This window comes from Podarcis gaigeae (genome assembly GCF_964106915.1).
Source record: "Podarcis gaigeae genome assembly, chromosome: 3".
NCBI lineage: Eukaryota > Metazoa > Chordata > Lepidosauria > Squamata > Lacertidae > Podarcis > Podarcis gaigeae.
The window spans coordinates 37,966,770-37,984,825 of record NC_139680.1 but is presented as its reverse complement, the minus strand read 5'-3'; the positions used below and the strand labels follow the sequence as shown (position 1 = coordinate 37,984,825).

General features: G+C 41.1%; 1 protein-coding gene across 4 annotated transcripts in view; it reads right to left on the bottom strand.

The window, feature by feature from the left end:
* Positions 1-18,056, bottom strand: part of KCNQ5 (potassium voltage-gated channel subfamily Q member 5) — a 247,138-nt gene that overhangs the window by 96,124 nt on the left and 132,958 nt on the right. Inside the window, exon 2 of one of the 4 annotated variants that reach the window (XM_083730164.1) lies at positions 2,634-2,689. The exons of the other annotated variants lie outside the window; for them this stretch is intronic. The gene's annotated coding sequence lies outside the window, so the exon portion shown is untranslated. The remainder of the gene's footprint in view (positions 1-2,633; positions 2,690-18,056) is intronic. 4 annotated transcript variants of the gene reach the window in all.

Genomic DNA, 18,056 nt, shown 5'->3' with positions numbered 1-18,056 from the left:
GCTGGTAAGATCATAAGGGAGGTGTTGCTTGAGAGGCCCAGACTATTTGAGAAGGTCAAAATTGCCACCCTGGACTTCAGAATATACTGGTAACAGAATGTTTCCAGATAGCTGTCATGCATTCTGGCCCACTCACATCTGCCACTAGATGGGTGGCTGCATTCTACATGAGTTGAAGTTTCCAAGCAGTGTTCAAGGTAGCCCAAATTAAAGTGAATAACAGTTGTTTACCGAGAGTCACTGGAGTGAACATCAGTGATAGTAACTAGGTTCCTAGCTGCCACTAATACATATTTCCTTTATTTTTTTTTTGCACTGAACTCCACCTTCCATCACAACTGCCATAAGCACCAAGAATACAGATGTAGCAAAGTCCTGCAAGGGGGGGGGGGTAGCATTAGGGTTACACTCTTAGCATGTATGGCCACTTTTTATTATGTTTATCATATGTAATAAAAAAACACACATTTTACTTCTCTGCCACCTTGAGAGCTGTGTGGTATAAGGCAACTCGTAAATAAAAATATTGGCAGATTTAAAACAATTGATTCCAAATAAACAAACAACAATAGCTTACTTAAAACCAGCAGCTTAACATTGAATTCGGAAATATTTCATAGAATCGTAGAATTGTAAAGTTGGAAGGAAACCCAAGGGTCATTTACTCCAAAACAAGGGTGGACAAACAAGAAGGATGCCTGTTTCAGAGTTCAGCTATAGCCCAAGTTATGTGAATGAGCCATTTGCTACAAACTTTCCCAAACTCATTTGTCAAAGAAAGAAAAGGAAAAAAAACACCATGAAAATCTCAGCGGGATTCCAGCCAGATATTTCCGAAACATTACAGCAGCAAGGAACTTTTATTCTAAAGTTGTTCAGCATTTTCCCAAAGTAGGGACTAGGAGCTCTGCTGCATACTGAGGCAGCTGTAAAACTCTCTCCCACAAGGCTAGTGTCCCAGGGCACAGAAGCAGAAGCAGCAGCTTCCAGAGTTTTCAATTTCTATGCTAGTGACTTTTTCTTTTTTTAAAAAACCCCATAAACTCTACATCCTTTGAAACAAAAACATTTTATCAGTGGAAAAATGTGAATAAATCTCCTCCCCGATGATAAATCAGTAAAATAGATATGGAAACTTCTAGATTGCAAAGTGCTCACATAGCTTATCTAACTGCCAAACATTTTCTCCACAGAGCCTTTCAAAAATATTCGAACATGCGAAAGGGTTTCAACGTAATATGTTTACACATTCTCTCACCATTGGAGAAAGCACTTCCCCATAGTATCTGAGGTTATTAACATTAATCAGCGACACTTGCTCGATTGACCCATTTTAATGTAATTTTAAATATGCTAGCTTTATAGTGTCACTCTCATAAAAAGATTTTCCCAAGATTTGATGCAAAAAGAGAGAGCACAAGGCATTATCTTAGCATGCACACAGGGTGCGAGCAATGCTTTCTCAGAAACATTTTAAAACATACGTTGCATGTCTGGTGCTGTTCACGTTTTCATAAACTGATTTTCTCCTCTCTTAGTGTAATAAAATAAACTCTTACGCTCCAAAATACTGGAATTATGTACCCAAAGGAAAAAAAGATCTTATCTCCTCTTACGAATAGTACAATGGAATCTGAGGGTCATAAAAACATAATTTAAATACTTTGCCTGGTGCAGTGGTTCAGCCCTACTTGTGTAACTGCAGCAGCCACTACTGGGTTTGTGGGAGAGGGAACTGTAAACAGTGGTTATATAGACCTGCAACTCAGAGTAACAGTTCACAGCTACCCCACAGCCTATGACAGCTTATGCTATAATAAACTTTTTCGTCTTTAAGGTGCTACATGACTCTTTGTAGTTGTTTTCCGCATCAGATTAGCAAGGCTATGGCTCTGAATCTTTTCAGAAACCCTTTGGCTCATGAGGAGAAACTCTGTTTTGCTCCTGTCCCCTGCCAAAACATTCTCCTTACCTAAGCATTTGGGAATTTTACCCTCCCACCACCTCACAGGTTCTACAGGGAGTTTCTTAACGTTATGATTCTAGGGTTGCTTCCAGATGACATATTCACTGATTTGTTTGCTTGGAGGTTAGATGACGCTGGTTGTTTATTGAACATGCACTGCAATATTTCCGTGGGGAGGTTATATTAGTTTTAATTGCATAATCTGAATTTGCCATTATGTGGCTGAATCCTGCCTGAAAACAGCTACAGTCTGGAAGCACCCTAGAAGCAAAACACAAGGACACTATAAAGTTACCTTCTTAAGAAAAAGGGTCTTCCTAAATGTCTGAATTTCCATTAAAAATTACAGGAGAGTGGCTGAATATTTGAAATGTCACCATGTATAAAGAGAAGAGAAATGGACTCTAAAATGTTGGTGATATGCCTTGATTGAACTAAACCTTACCCAAGACATAGTCACTTTATTTTATAAAAAGCTATATGCAAGACTGACTTATGGTTCTGCAGCTAGTAGATTCTTCCATCTTATTTTTGAACCAATTCAGGCAATAATATAATTAAAATGTTGGGCAATACACTCACTTTCTAATAATAAAAGCTATTGGAGATAATTTAAATGCTTCTATAAATGTCAGCCTTGTTATATCATTAATTTTATATAACTTACCATATCTTTGGGTTTCCCCTCAATTAGGTGATTAGAGTGCTTACATATTTTGTTTGCTGCAATGAAGAATAAAAGTAAAATTGACTAGGTACAGCCAAAAAAAAAAAATCTGTAGGAAAAATTGCTTCAGCAATTAAAACACAGAAGCCAGCAGTAAAACTGCCAGAGAAGTAATGTAATCTTAATGCTGAAAGAGTGAAAAACCATCAAGGAAAAAAAGCAGAAATTAAAAGCTGAAAGAAATTAAAAGCTGATCCTCCTCTTCTTTTTACTTCGTTTTACTGCAGCAACCCAGTCAGATGGGCAGTGTACAAATAGTAATAATAATAATAATAATAATAATAATAACAATTACATAGCAGGTTGTCATGTATCTAAGTATCCAACCTCTGCTGAAAAACCTTCATGGAAGAAGAGCTTACCACTTCTTGTGGGAGTCTGTTCCACTGCTGAACAGCTCTTACTGTCAAAAAGTTCTTCCTGAAAAGAGTTAGAATCTCTTTTCTTGTATCTTGAATCCATTGGTTTAGGTCCTAGGTGCATCAAGTACCACCTCTAATGACCTGTGGCCCTCAGACATCTCTTCAGATCTTTGTATAATTAGTGTGAAGGTCTGAAATAGTTTTCAAGCACATTCAACTGAAAGTTTGTAGAAACACTTCCCACGATTCAAACTCTGAGAACCCAGGGTTCCAGCTTGCAGGAAGGGTTCTAAATATGTTCAATGGAACACATTTAAAACCCTCTTTAGACCTTCACACCAATTGCATGAAGGTGTGAAGAGCAGCCTAGGGACATTGACAGCAGAGATTGTATGTGTATGAGTTCCACCCCATTTAACCTTCTGCATGTTCAGGACGCGGGTGGCGCTGTGGGTAAAACCTCAGCGCCTAGGACTTGCCGATCGCATGGTCAGCAGTTCAAATCCCCACGGCGGGGTGTGCTCCCATTGTTCGGTTCCAGCGCCTGCCAACCTAGCAGTTCGAAAGCACCCCCGGGTGCAAGTAGATAAATAGGGACCGCTTACCAGTGGGAAGGTAAACGGCGTTCCGTGTGCTGCGCTGGCTCGCCAGATGCAGCTTGTCACGCTGGCCACGTGACCTGGAAGTGTCTGCGGACAGCGCTGGCTCCCGGCCTATAGAGTGAGATGAGCGCACAACCCTAGAGTCTGGCAAGACTGGCCCGTACGGGCAGGGGTACCTTTACCTTTACCTTCAGGAAACACAGTTATTATATCAACAGTAGTTCCCCAAAAGGTTGAACTGTGTCGAACAACTGACAGGGATTATTATTATTATTATTATTATTATTTAAAGATTTAGGTACCTTTATGAGTTAAGAAACTTTGATCTGGCTAGTAATACTGATATGCACCACCCAATCAGACGATAATGAAGAGAAGGCAGCTGAGTGATCAAAGAAACAGCATGACAATACTACAAAATATCACATACTAGGACTTTTCTTTTGGGATCATTTGACTTCAGTTTATCTGAGAGCAGAGCTATTTGTACAGTGTAAGATGAAGGGATAGACTTAACCACATCAAATAGGGATTACATAACTATGAGCTCTGTATCAACCTAATGTACTAAAGCTTTGTGGACAGATATACATGATATATATAGTATTCTCACATTCCATTCCTTTGGACAGATGTTCTTTGCGGAATTATAGTTGGGTAGCCAGATGTTTCCCAACCCCCCTCCCCAAATCCATGAAGTACCCCTCCACAAACCTTCTGACTTTTCCTTTCAGAAAATCCAGTTCACTTTGCAGCTTCCTTTGTTTACCGCATGCACAAAACTAGGCATTGGGTAGCATTCAACCAAGTCTTATTCAGAGTAGATCCACTAAAATGACTATGACTAAGTTAGGTACGCCAATTTCAATGAGTCTACTCTGAGTAAAACAAAGTTACACTACAGGTACATTTAGCAGCCTCACAGAAGGTTGAGGAGAGGCTGAATGGAGACCCAGGTTCTATTGCTGTCATCTCCAGTTAAATTAAAAGGATAGTGTAACAAGGGAAAGATCCAGATCTACTGCCAGTCAGAGTAGATAATATTAAACTAGACAGCCAATTGGTCTGATCTACTCTAAGGCAGCTTCTTACGCTCCTGTGCAAGCAAAGTAGGCCACATGAAGTTCCCAAAACCAATCATCGGATGCTTTACCCAAAAACTACATGTAACTTGCACACAGTTGCATTGGGAATGTGATTTGGAGTGAAGCCACTAATTAAACCCTTTTCACAATTGGTAGGGAAAATAAGATGACTAATTAAGGAGTAGTTCATCACTATTATCCCAGTCAGTCTGAACAGAAAGCAAACAAAGTTTCTAATTAAAGGTACAATAGACCTGAAAAGCCTCAAAAACATTTTGCTGGCCCACAATGCATTTTTAAGTGAAAAGTTTCACTGCAACCAGGTTGGAAAATAGATAGTAGGACAACTTAAAAACCAAACATTAGGATGCAGTGAGTTGGCAATGCAGTGAGTTGGCAACAAGCCTTCTAAAATCTCTGTCCCAATTGGTATCTGTCCTGGATTTGAATTGATTTTACATATGTGCTCTAGCTTTAAGCTGTTCCCATATTTAAAACTGTTTTATATACAAATGTTTTTAACTGTTTTTTATATTTGCAACTGTTTATATGTCACTATATTGTAAATTGCTTGAGATGCCTCATGGGAAGTGATTCATAAATGAAATAAATAATAGTCTGGATTCCCTGTAAAAAGTGAGTAAATGAGGAATAGAAATTGCGAGCTAAATGGTTTGTGTGAGACCAAGCTTTTATTCTGTGTTATCTTATAGGCTGAATTTGAGGGTTTTCCAGTACTATCTTTCAGTGACAATATAATAGGAACTACAGTGATAATCTAACTACAGTATGTGTACGACAATGCCACACTCCACATACTTCCTGTGATGCCAAATCCTGGATTTCTGCCATGCTGCAGTTTGAAAAAATGTGCCGCTTGGTATATATCTCTCCACATAAACTGCAACTCCATCCCTGAGAGTGAACCAAAGTTGGCAGAAGATCATGTTCTGCACTTAAGCAAAATATATTCTTTACTATCCATTTTCCATTGTTCCAGCCAAGAATGTTAGGAAGCCCTCTTTTCCCCTCCAGTTCTCTTGCTCCTTACATACAACTTTAATTCTTTCCTTCCTTTCTGTTTTACTCGAGAAGATCATATCTCATCTTACTCCTGTGATGGCTGCTCCCCAAATGCTGTTTTCCCTTATCCCCCTATCAATTTTCCTCCAATAGTTACTCTTAAGCCCCATAATCTTTTAATTTATGTCTTCTCTACTGGTTAGGCAGATTTACAGTTAAATGCTCTTTACTGTTTGCAGTCACTGCAATCCTTGAGTTTCATAGTCAACTTGTATTATAACTTACATCAAAAACAGCGCTAAAAGACACAGATTGCTTCCTTATATCTAGTTTGTTTTGATCAGATTCCCCAGCACCAACACACACACACACACACACACACACACACACACACACACACTGTGACACATGAAGTATATTCTTGGGTTAGGTTTTCCTCAAGCTTTTTCCACTGGGCTGTAAGACATATGGCTCCAATGAACACCAACAGATTTAATTTAAAGTACATGGTAGATACATGAGCACAGAGAATTTTAACCATGCCTGTCCTTAACATATATCATAGGCTCTTGTCTATGAGAGCTCATGCCATAGTAAGGTCTTTAAGGTGCCGTAAGATTCTTTGTTATTGTTGCTGCTGCAACAACAGGCTAACTTTGCCACCCTTCTGGAAAGTCTAACTTATCTAAATAAAAGGTAAGAATGTTTTGTCCTGTCAGCTGGAGGATTAGGATGAACAAAAATGAAAAAATGTCTTTTCCCACCCACAATCAGGGCTTTGGTTTGGATCCTAAGTTAATTTAATAAACTTCTGCTCTTCCCCTCTGTAGTCATCTTTCCTCCCTGAAAATACTAGTTGAAGAATTTGGAGCCATCCTGAAAAGAGAAGGCACCAGGTTTGAGGAGGCCCTGGTAAAATTGGCTTTGTGTAGCTGCAAAAAATACCATTCTGGTGAGGGGTCAGGGAAATTTAGATTATGGCTGTGTCTGCAGCCACTTTGCTTGCCACTCTTGTAGCTTGTCCCCTTGTCTCCACCTTCAACTGCCCCCCTCCCCAAAAACCCCACCTACCAGACCATGTGGAGATAGTCACTCCTAGGACTCAGCAGAGAAGTATTGAATAAAACAACTAAAGCAGCTGACACCATCTTTCAATAAATGGGAATGCCTCTGATCCCCAGCATGGGACCTACAGGTAGTGTAGCAATGCTGATGGTGATTACAGGTGCTTCAGCCAGTGTTTCTCTTCAGCATGACTAGGCAATTCTTTCAAAGTGTGTGACATCAACAACTCCACTGCTCTTCAAGTAAACCCCCGGCAATTTGCCGCATCATGGTGGATGCTGATGCCATGCCTGCTCTTGAATGATGTGAGCTGGGGTGCAGGGGCTGCGCCACTTAATTCTGGGCAGCCTTCCCCTCCCTGAGTAGATCCCTGTATGTCATCCATGGACCGGTGCATTTGGCTGCTAGGGTGGAGAAAAGGGAATTGGACACCTTCACTTGTATGAATTCCCTTGAGTTATCTTGTAATGTCACAGTATTTGAGGTCCCACTAGGCCAGGCATAGGCAAACTCGGCCCTCCAGATGTTTTGGGTCTACAATTCCCATCATCCATAGCTAACAGGACCAGTGGTTAGATCACAGCCTAGGACCCTCATATCTATGGGACCACCTCTCCTGGTATGCCCCACGGAGAGCCTCAAGGTCCATAAATAGCAACACCCTAGTGGTCCCGGGCCCTAAGGAAGTTAGATTAGCTTCAACCAGAGCCAGGACCTTTTCAACACTGGCTCTGGCCTGGTGGAACGCTCTGCCTCATGAGACCAGGGCCCTGCAGGATCTGATTTCTTTCCGCAGGGCCTGTAAGACAGAGTTGTTCCGCCTGGCCTTTGGCTTGGAGCCAATTTGATTCCCTCCCCTCCCCCTCTTTCTTTTTCCTTTCTCCTCCTGTGATGAGGCTGCAGTTTAATATTTTAATGTTTCAATATTTTAATGTTGTATTTTAATCTTGTTTTTAAGTTGTATTCATTCAACTTGTTTTTATTATTGCTTGTTAGCCGCCCTGAGCCCGTCCTTGGCTGGGGAGGGCGGGGTATAAATAATTTATTATTATTATTATTATTATTATTATTATTATTATTACATCTGGAGGGCTGAGTTTGCCTATGCCTGCACTAGGTAAATAACTTTAATAATGATTAAGCAAATTTTAAATGAATGGTCATTTAAGGTTAATCTGGCTGCGAAATCTAGCAGATAATTGACAAACATGAGCTGTTATCATTCTTTTGCTTTCAGTAACTTTATACAACCCTGTGAGCTTCTTCTGAGGATCTGAGATTTATATCATTTTTATGAAGAAGTTGGCTCTGTGTTCCTGACTGGTCAACTTAATTTCTAATACAGATAAAGGCTCACATCAGTGTCCAAACTGATGACAGTCTGAAAACTGTAAGGCAATGCTGCAAGTAAAATCGTGGCATAAAATTGCTGAGTCAGTGCCAGCGTTCCACCGGCTTCAAAATTGCTATAAAAATGAAACTCTTGAGGCCAAAAACTGTCATGATGTGTTGCTTTAAATAGATCAAAATGGAAGCTGTTAAGAATACCAATCCAAAAATAATACTATAGCAGGCTCATGGAGACCTTGGTACTAAGAACCACTATTTATTTATCTATGCATAATACCCACCCTGTAAACGGCTTGAAAAGAAACAAAGGCAGTATCCAATTTAACAAGCACACAAACGAAAAAAAGGACAGATTTGTAACAGTTGGGCATTAATGTTGTCAAGAATAAAATAAAAATTGGGATCAGTCATTGATTATTTATCCCAGTATCCTAGGTGCAGCCTGATACCTTAAACAGCTAGCAGAGACCAATTCAGTCTGCAGTTTCCATATTCAATTCATTGATTAGGGTTCAATGAATCTGTCACTTTCAGTTTCTCTATTTTCCCATCTTAAGATCAGATCTCCACATTTCATATCAGTTTTCTAGTTTTTTTAAATAACAAACCACCAGCATTTTATTGTATTTCTCATAATAAATACATGCTTGTCTGCAATATTGTCTATTATCTACATATTTGCAAAGCAATCTTCCCTAATATAATGCCATATTTGTATGATGTTTTACCCTAGTATATGCATTTTTGTACCCTGGAGAGTTGCATTGCAAAATTCAAAGAAGTGTGAATTTCAAAGAATGGTTGTGTTTTGGTTTGTGTATTATTTTGGAAACTGCAAATTAGGTAAAATTGCCTTTAAATGTGAACGCAATTTATCTTGCATCCCTATTGGCATTGCTTCCAAACAACCTCTTTATTGAACATTCATCCTCAATGATATAGAGTGATAGACGGTTTCAGAAGAGTTGTGCTTAAGGAAGCAGAGAGGCTTCAGCAAGCAGGGAGCTGGAACTCTAAAACCAGCATAGTGGTCCGGCATAATTTGCAACTGATGTTGGAAACGATTTCTTCCATACACCGTGGAGCTGTGAAAAGGTAAAGTAATACTGTACAAAGCTTATTAAAAATATTGAAACTGTGATTGGTTATTCATTGCCTTTGAAATCTATAGTAATACTTTTGGGTATTATGAAATATTAGAACAATGCATTTTAGTAGGGAATTTATTAATAACTGCAAGAATGTTACTAGCTGCAAAATGACATATACCCACTATTCCTACAATAAAACATTGTATATTACAATGAAGTCTAAATTAACATAAATGATAGGATTGAGGGAAGGGAGACAGAACAAAGAACAGTTTTGTCTGTCTTCGAAGAATTTAGTTTCAATCGGCTCCCACGAAACCATCCAGCCACAGCTTCCAAGCATCTGGTCAGTGTGTTCGGGGCCAAGTCAGTGTGGCCATCCATCAGCAGATAGAGCTGAGTGTCATCAGCATATTGGTGACAGCCCAGCCCAAAGCTCCGGATAATCTGGGCAAGGGGGCGCATAAAGATGTTAAAAAGCATTGGGGAGAGAATTGCACCCTGCGGCACTCCACACACCAAGGAGTGGCGCGACGACATTTCCCTCCCTAGTGCCACCGTCTATCCCGACTAGAGATAAAAGAGCACAACCAGTTACGGGCTATGCCCTGTATCCCTACGTCTGCGAGGCGTGTAGGAGGTTAGTGGTTCAAATCCCCACGATGGGGTGAGCTCCCGTTGCTCGGTCCCTGCTCCTGCCAACCTAGCGGTTCGAAAGCACATCAAAGTAGATAAATAGGTACCGCTCCGGCGGGAAGGTAAACGGCATTTCCGTGCGCTGCTCTGGTTTGCCAGAAACAGCTTAGTCATGCTGGCCACATGACCCGGAAGCTGTACGCCGGCTCCCTCAGCCAATAAAGCGAGATGTGCGCCACAACCCCAGAGTCGGCCACAACTGGACCTAATGGTCAGGGATCCCTTTACCTTTAAGATATAACATCTGAACTTTTAAAATTTAAGTCTGTAGCAACGTCTAACAATGATATATTTTCATGTGATCTTTAAAGTAATCACATGTTTATTAATCTTTATTGTTTTGATATTTTGTTTAAGCTCTGACTAGATCTAGACACATGAAAGAAGCGATTCAGTTAAACGTGCTGTAAAGTTCATACAGGGAAATCCCATTGGCGAAAAACGGGACTACACAGCGCCATCTGGTGTCATAGCATTATAACGCATATAAAGCGCTTTATCTTAACGAATGTAGCTGAGTCTTAGGTATCAGTTATGGGTCTCTCACACCGACACTATAGTAACCACGCTACTACAGAAAGAGGAGTAATTAAGGAATTGTTTATTTTTAAGGTATATGGTGGCAGCAGGAGTTTACTGGGAGGGTTAACTTAAAGATATATAAACTCCCTCCCCACCCAGCAGTTCATCCACACTGTACAGTCAAGGCACAATTTTAATGAGGTTCATAGAATCACAGAAGCTACAAAGAGTGATGGCAGATATATGAATGGCTACTGGATTGTGGGTAAATGTTTTCCATAGTTACTAAAGCACAGCCTCTATTCCTGTATTTTTCACCAGCAGAGTTAGGTGGTGAGATTTAGATTAGGGAAAGGACTCCCTTGCCCAGTACCAATGAGGTGATCAAAACTGTTCCAACCTGTGCCTGTTTTAAAGTAAATAAAATAAAATGGATTTCCTGCATCATGTCTGCTTTTAGTATTCTAAAGGAGGAGGAATCACTATTATAGTTTAAGTCTCAGGATGTACGCTCGTTAGGCTATTCACTTACATGCTCAGTGATACAAAAATAGCTTTAATTAGTAGAGGTATCATTGTTCAAGCCAATCCCCTCTGTTGGAACGGTTAAGTCTTATCATTACTAAGGAGGATGACCTGAATTTTTCAGGTTCATTTAAAATGTAATATGTTAACAATGCTACTCCTATTATGGACATTGGAAAGGTAATTAAACACTAAAATGGCTACTAACACGATTAAGCAGAAAATGCAGTTAGGCTATTACTAAACCTATTAGAGTTGCTGCACACACAGCCGTGCTCAGTAATAAATCACATTTGATTTTGGGAGGGAGAAGTACTGTGTAAGCATCTGGCTTCTCACCGAATATGTATATATATATATATATATATATGCAGGTTTTGGTGTCCTCGGGTGTCTTCCCGTGTAAAAGTTGGGGTGTCTAGGCGACGTTTCGACGAGGTCTCACTCGAAACGTCGCCTAGACACCCCAACTTTTACACGGGAAGACACCCGAGGACACCAAAACCTGCATTCCTGTACCCGTGAAAATCTACGAAAGCAAATATATATATATATATATATATATATATAGTTATGGAGACCATCTCAGGAATGACTGTTGCAAAGGACCAAGTGAATGGATGAAAGTCCAAGTCCGCCAAGATTGTGGTGACCAATTATAAGCACACTGTTATACATAAAAGCACAGCATTAGAAATAAAGCAGTAAAAAGCAGCAGATAAAAAAACAACACAATAGAAGCCAAAAAGAGAGAACACTCAGTGGGACACAGTCATTTTCATTGCCCATGAAGAAGGCCAAGCACACCTTTCTAGGCAAACACTTCAAAAATCTGAGCACCAGAATTGTGAGCACCGACTGTACCCCAGTTGATATGGAAGAGGGCCTCTGGAACAGAGCTGAGTTATTGGACAAGTCCATAAATCACAGAATTGCAGAGTTGGAAGCAACCTTGAGGATCATCTAGTCCAACTTCCATATGGAGCCATCAGGGATTGAACCTGCAACCTTGGTGTTCTTAGCACTACACTCTAACAAACTGAACCACATGGGACAAGGTGATTCCAATGGTACTCTGGCCCCAGGCTGTTCAGGGCCTTATAATTCTAAGCTGGCACCTTGAGGTGAGCCCAGAATAATTTTTTTTGCAGTGGAGTTGGTAAAATACTGGAGTATTATGTCCCATTCTCCCACTTCCCTGCCGGAACATTATGGACCTATTAAAGTTTCCAGACTGTCTTCAAGAGCAAACCCACAAAGCTGGACATCTCTAGTAAAAAACCCCCAGTATATTAAGTTTGATGTTGCAAAGTAATGGGAAGGAATTCAACATCACACAAAGGCATTTGTTCCATCAAAGCAAGCATTTTGGCTTGCCAGATGGAAGAGTCTCCCTGCTGTGTGTTCCAGGGGGTCTTCCCTGCACAGCCAATTGTGGGGGGCATGGGGAAAGAAAGGGGGAAAAGCCCAGTTGCACAAGCAGAAGTCCTTGCACAGCGCTTCAGCTGATGGGACTCATAGGTTGAATCCCACCCATGGTGCGCTTTTTAAAAATGGCAATGAGAATGACAGAGGATACATTTCTTGTTGAAAGCAGCAGCTACTATACAGTGGTGCCTCGCAAGACGAAATTAATTCGTTCCGCAAGTCTTTTCGTCTTGTGAAGCACGGTCCGTCGCAACTGCGCCTCTTCAAGCGGTTTTAGGAAAAAAGCGAACAAACTCGCAAGACGTTTTTGTCTTGCGAAGCAAGCCCATAGGGAAATTCGTCTTGCGAAGCGACGCAAAAACCGAAAAACCCTTTCGTCTTGTGCGTTTTTCGTTTTGCGAGGCATTCGTCTTGCGGGGCACCACTGTAGTTTAAAAACATAATTTCAGAGATTCAAAACAATGTGCTTATTTAGTTTTTAAAACTGCATTTTTTAAAAACAACAACCCAATGATCTTTTTGTTACATTTCCCCTGTTGAAACTTCACACACACACAATTTCCACTATAATTTTGTGTCTTAATTAAGCTATATTTCTTACTGCCCCAATCAAAACTTAAATCCATAATCAACCTTTATTTTATGTGTGAAGACCTGATGTACAATTTTCAAACTGCTTCTTATAAAATTATCCTTACATCTTCAGAAGGGTAACTCTTGAGCAAATGTCTTGAGATTCTATTGCAGGTAACAGGAGAACTTCACTCTTTGCCCACTGAACCTAACAGGTGCAATTTGTTTTTGAGTATAGTGGAAATGACCCCAAATCGTTTTCAGTACCTAGTGGAATTACAAACCACAGTATCTCCCTTAGCTTTTCATATACCATATATGCTGGGAAAGCGTCTTCTCCCTAATAGAGAACACGTGTTGCGGTGGGGTCTAGCAGCCCCCCCCACTGTTGCTGGGCAGATCCATTTGGATGGCCACATTGAGTTTATGGGGAGAATTTGATGTTGCCAATTTGGGGGTGGGGCCCAAGGTTTTAAATACCACACACACAGCTTTGGGCATCCTCTTTTGCTGTGTGCACCAAATCACTCGCTCACCCTCTCTGAGCTGGGGGTTCTTGCTTTGACCTTGCTATGCCTGTCATGGGGTTGTCTGCTATTGGGGCACGGGTCTGGTAGGAATTTTGTCCATTTGGCTTTTGCCTACTGCGTAGCAAATCACCACAACTTGTAAGGTTTGCAGTTAGGCATTGGTTAAAAAATTGGTTAGTGGAGGGGTAAGTGCCTACCCCTCCAATGCTGCTGCTGCAAGGGAATTCCGTTAAAGGAATCCAGGGGCTTGCCATGCTTTCGGCCCAATCCCTGGCATGGAGCCCCTGGGAACATGCGGGGAGAGGTGAAGGTCTGGTGCCCAGCTTCATTTCTCCCCAATGTTGTTTTCCCTGGCTGGCTTCCGCCGGAATCCAGAAGTCAGTTCTGTCCCTGGGGCAAGGACAGATAGTCTTAGCCAATGCCTAAGCAACCACTCACATTTGTGTATTTAAATAAAGTTGTGGCCAAAATTATGTCAAAAACCTTAAACAAAAATTCCGACACACAACTTGTTGCAGCAAACCTCACTTTTTGAGAACGTGTGCAGCTGGATTTACATAATACATAATTTGGGCTCCATATTCCGACACCAACATGGGCAAGCCTCAGGAATATGAGTTTCCCATACTGTATGCTTAAATTAAAACGATGTTCACATTTGCACCTTGAAACGCAGTGAGGTCATTTCTCCCCACTGCATTTCCAAGCCACTTTCTTCTGCCACTGTTCACAAAAGAGGGGGATGCGGGCTGGTGACTTCTTTCCGCACACCAAGTGAAGGTTTCATCGGCACATGTGACATCACACAAAAGCCACAATCGTATCACACCACAATGGAACCGTGGCTTCCATTTCTGAATCAGATGGAAGCTGGTTTGAGGAAAGGCACCTCTAAGAGGAGTATTTCTCTAAAAGCTACAGGTACACATATGGATTGTGGCTAATGTCATGTGAACCTGGCTTTAAAAAAGCCAGTGGTGAGAGCACACTGGCACTGTAGTAAACAGCAATGTGAATGCTAGCACCAGAGGCCTCAGGTGGGAAGGGCCATAGCTTAGTCGTAGTTGTAAAACATAATTTCAGCCTATAAGAGCTCAGGCTCAGTGATTGGCATTTCCAGTTAAAGGATCTCAGACAGAAGGGTGGTATGAAAGTCTTCTTGCTGGCACTTCTGGCATTGCTAGTCAAGGTAGATAGTGCTATGGCTAGATGCTCCAAACAGTATGAGCTAGCATAAGGCAGCTACAAGCGTGCTCATTTGGATAGTATTCTGCACTTGTGGTATGGCGGAAGTAATCATATCACCTGAAAGAGCCACATAGCTGCAGCTTGTATTGTATGACTGCTGTAAAATGGGGCCTTGGTTTTTGGCAGCATCCATAGCCTGAATCTTTCCAAATAACTGAAACAGTTAAGGAGTCAAGGCCAGCCCACATTTGACAGTGCTGTGTCTCTTGGTCACTCCCCAGTATAATCAAGAGATGGGGTGAAAGAGATGTTTGTGCAAAGTTATTAAAACATTTTGAATTAGGAGAAAATACTATTTGGTAGGTTCTGTAAACAGAATGAATCTCAGAGTTATGCAAAAGCAGTTTCACAGTAAGTAGCATTATAGGTTCTAAAATTAAATGCAAATACAACATATTCCGGGCTGGGGAGAGAATGCAAAGTTAGAGGAGTTATTCTTCTTTTTTAAAAAAATAAATGGGGCAGAACATGTTTAGAGCCTGCTTTAATGATCTCCTGATTTTTCTAAGACAGCTAAGTCTTGGCCTCTGTGGTGTGCCAGCTAATTTCATTACTGGAAATGGTAATTACTACATGCTGTTAGTATGAGTGCAGGAACATTAAATGTCTTTTCTTCAGTTATTTATAAATATAAGGTGTTTATTTTCCCCTATAAATCATTATCATTACTCCTTCTCCGCTAGTCCGATAATGCCTATTGTTGAAATATCTAAATCTGCTTTGAGAGCTCTTTTGGCTAAAGGTATGAATGCCTAATTTAAGGAATAAATGTCTTAAATAAATGAAAATAGTTTATTTGAAACTGAAATCTGACACACAAGGCAGACTTGATAAACACTATTTGTTTTGTGTTTTGTTTGTTTAGAGAGTGGGAACAAAGCCAGCAGAATTATACTTACAACACTGAATGGTGTTTTACTCTACAGACATATCATTTATTATCTGATGTACTTAGAAATTCCTCCTATATGTTCTTCCCCCTACAGTCCTTTAGACCCACTGAAGATTATCAGTTAAATCCTCAGTTGTAAGATGATCTTATCTTGCACATCCTGACAGAGACTACAAAGACTGATTCTATCAGCCCCCTCTCTTTAAAAATACCAGACCGTGAAGAGCTTGGATGGTTTCCCTACCCCGACCCCAATATAAGGTAAAAGAATTATTTTGAAGGTTGCATTGGAATCAGCAGCAGAAAAACATTTTGCATTTAAGTTGTATAGAGCATAATTTGTATGCAGTACAATTCATGCCCAAATCAAATTACCAACAGAAAAGGGCTAATAATCCTATATACAACCTATATCCATTCATGGATAGTTTGCTACTGATTTCAATATATTTGGCAACTTATAATTCATTCTATTACATGACCGTAATAATAATAAATAATAATAATAAATTTTATTTATATCCCGCCCTCCCCAGCCGAAGCTGGGCTCAGGGCGGCTAACAACAGTCAAAATAGTTCAACATTCTAAAACTATTCATTATAAAATTAATTAAAATCAAATTAATGGCAACCATCAAGCAAAATCCTGTGCAGGTTGCCAGAGGAGGGGGTCAGGCTGCGCCCTGACCAAAGGCCAGGTGGAACAGCTCTGTCTTGCAGGCCCTGCGGAAAGATGTCAGGTCCCGCAGAGCCCTAGTCTCTTGTGACAGAGCGTTCCACCAGATTGGAGCCGCGGCCGAGAAAGCTCTGGCTCTAGTTGAGGCCAGCCTAACCTCTCTGTGGCCTGGGATCTTTAGGATGTTTTTATTTGCAGACCGTAAATTTCTCTGTGGGACATACCAGGAGAGGCGGTCCCATAGGTACGAGGGTCCTAGGCCGTATAGGGTTTTGAAGGTTAAAACCAGCACCTTGAACCTGATCCTGTACTCCACCGGGAGCCAGTGCAGCTTGTATAGTACTGGATGAATATGATCTCGCAGCGAAGACCCCATAAGGAGTCTCGCCGCGGCATTTTGCACCTGCTGGAGTTTCTGGGTCAGTCTCAAGGGCAGCCCCACATAGAGCGAGTTACAATAATCCAGTCTGGAGGTGACCGTCGCGTGGATCACAGTGGCTAGGTCAGGGCGAGAGAGATAAGGAGCCAACTGCTTAGCTTGGCGGAGATGAAAAAATGCTGTATTTGTTTGCTTCCTCCTTAAATCTGACGACAAACTGTGAATAAAGGGCTGGTGATTATTACTAGAATATGAACTGAATGAAGGACAGCATACAAATGTTTTAAATAAAATACACATGTACCAACTGACACAGAAGGTATATCCAATCCCTCCTTCCTGTGCAACTGACAGAATGCTGCCTAAGGACTCAGCTACACAGCTAAAAATAAAACGTTTTAAAGGTGTTGTAAAGTGGCACCTCTGGTTATGAACTTAATTTGTTCCGGAGGTCCATTCTTAAGCTGAAACCATTCTTATCCTGAGGCGCACTTTCACTAATGGGGCCTCCTGTTCGCATCCTGGGGCAAAGTTCACAACCAGGAGCAGCTACTTCCAGGTTAGCGTAGCTCGTAACCGGAAGCATTCGTAACCAGAGGTACCACTGTACAAATATGACACTAGATGGCTATGCAAAATTCAATGTATTTTTCAAAACATTTCTTTAAATAAAGCATTTTCACAGTGTTTTTTTATATGTGTGTAGATTCCACCTAACTACATTAGGGATGGAAAAACATTGGCCCTCCAGATATTGTTGTACTACTACTATTTCTTTATTAAATTTGTATACCTCCCTATACCCATAGATCTCAGGGCGTACTACAACTCCCTCATCCCAACTATTGCCTATTGCTGGCAGGGACTGATGGGGACTGGAGTAAACAACATGTGGAGAGAGTCACAGGTTCAAACTAGGCATGGTGCGAGGGATCTATGATAAGGATATCTTGTTAAATTTCATTTCATTTTAGTAAGTACTGCTTTGAAGATTGAGGAAATGGTGTCAGGGGAGGTGTTTGCACCTCTGCGGTGGGGGTGGGAGTAAACGCAGGTATGGTATCTGCAAGTTTTCCACATGAAGATAAAAGGAGCACAGGAATGATTTACGCTGGGGAAGCAGTACAGGGGAAATGGTAAGGGTTAAATTGCCACAGAGGGTCTTCTAATTATCTATAGAAAGGAAAATGCATGAGATTTTCACTAGCAGTTGGTGCCTATGCCGGCACCGCTTCTCCACCAGAAGTGGAGATGGCGGGGCACCCATTGGGGTGGCACCTGAGGCAACTGCTTTACTTTGCTTCACGGGTGGGCCA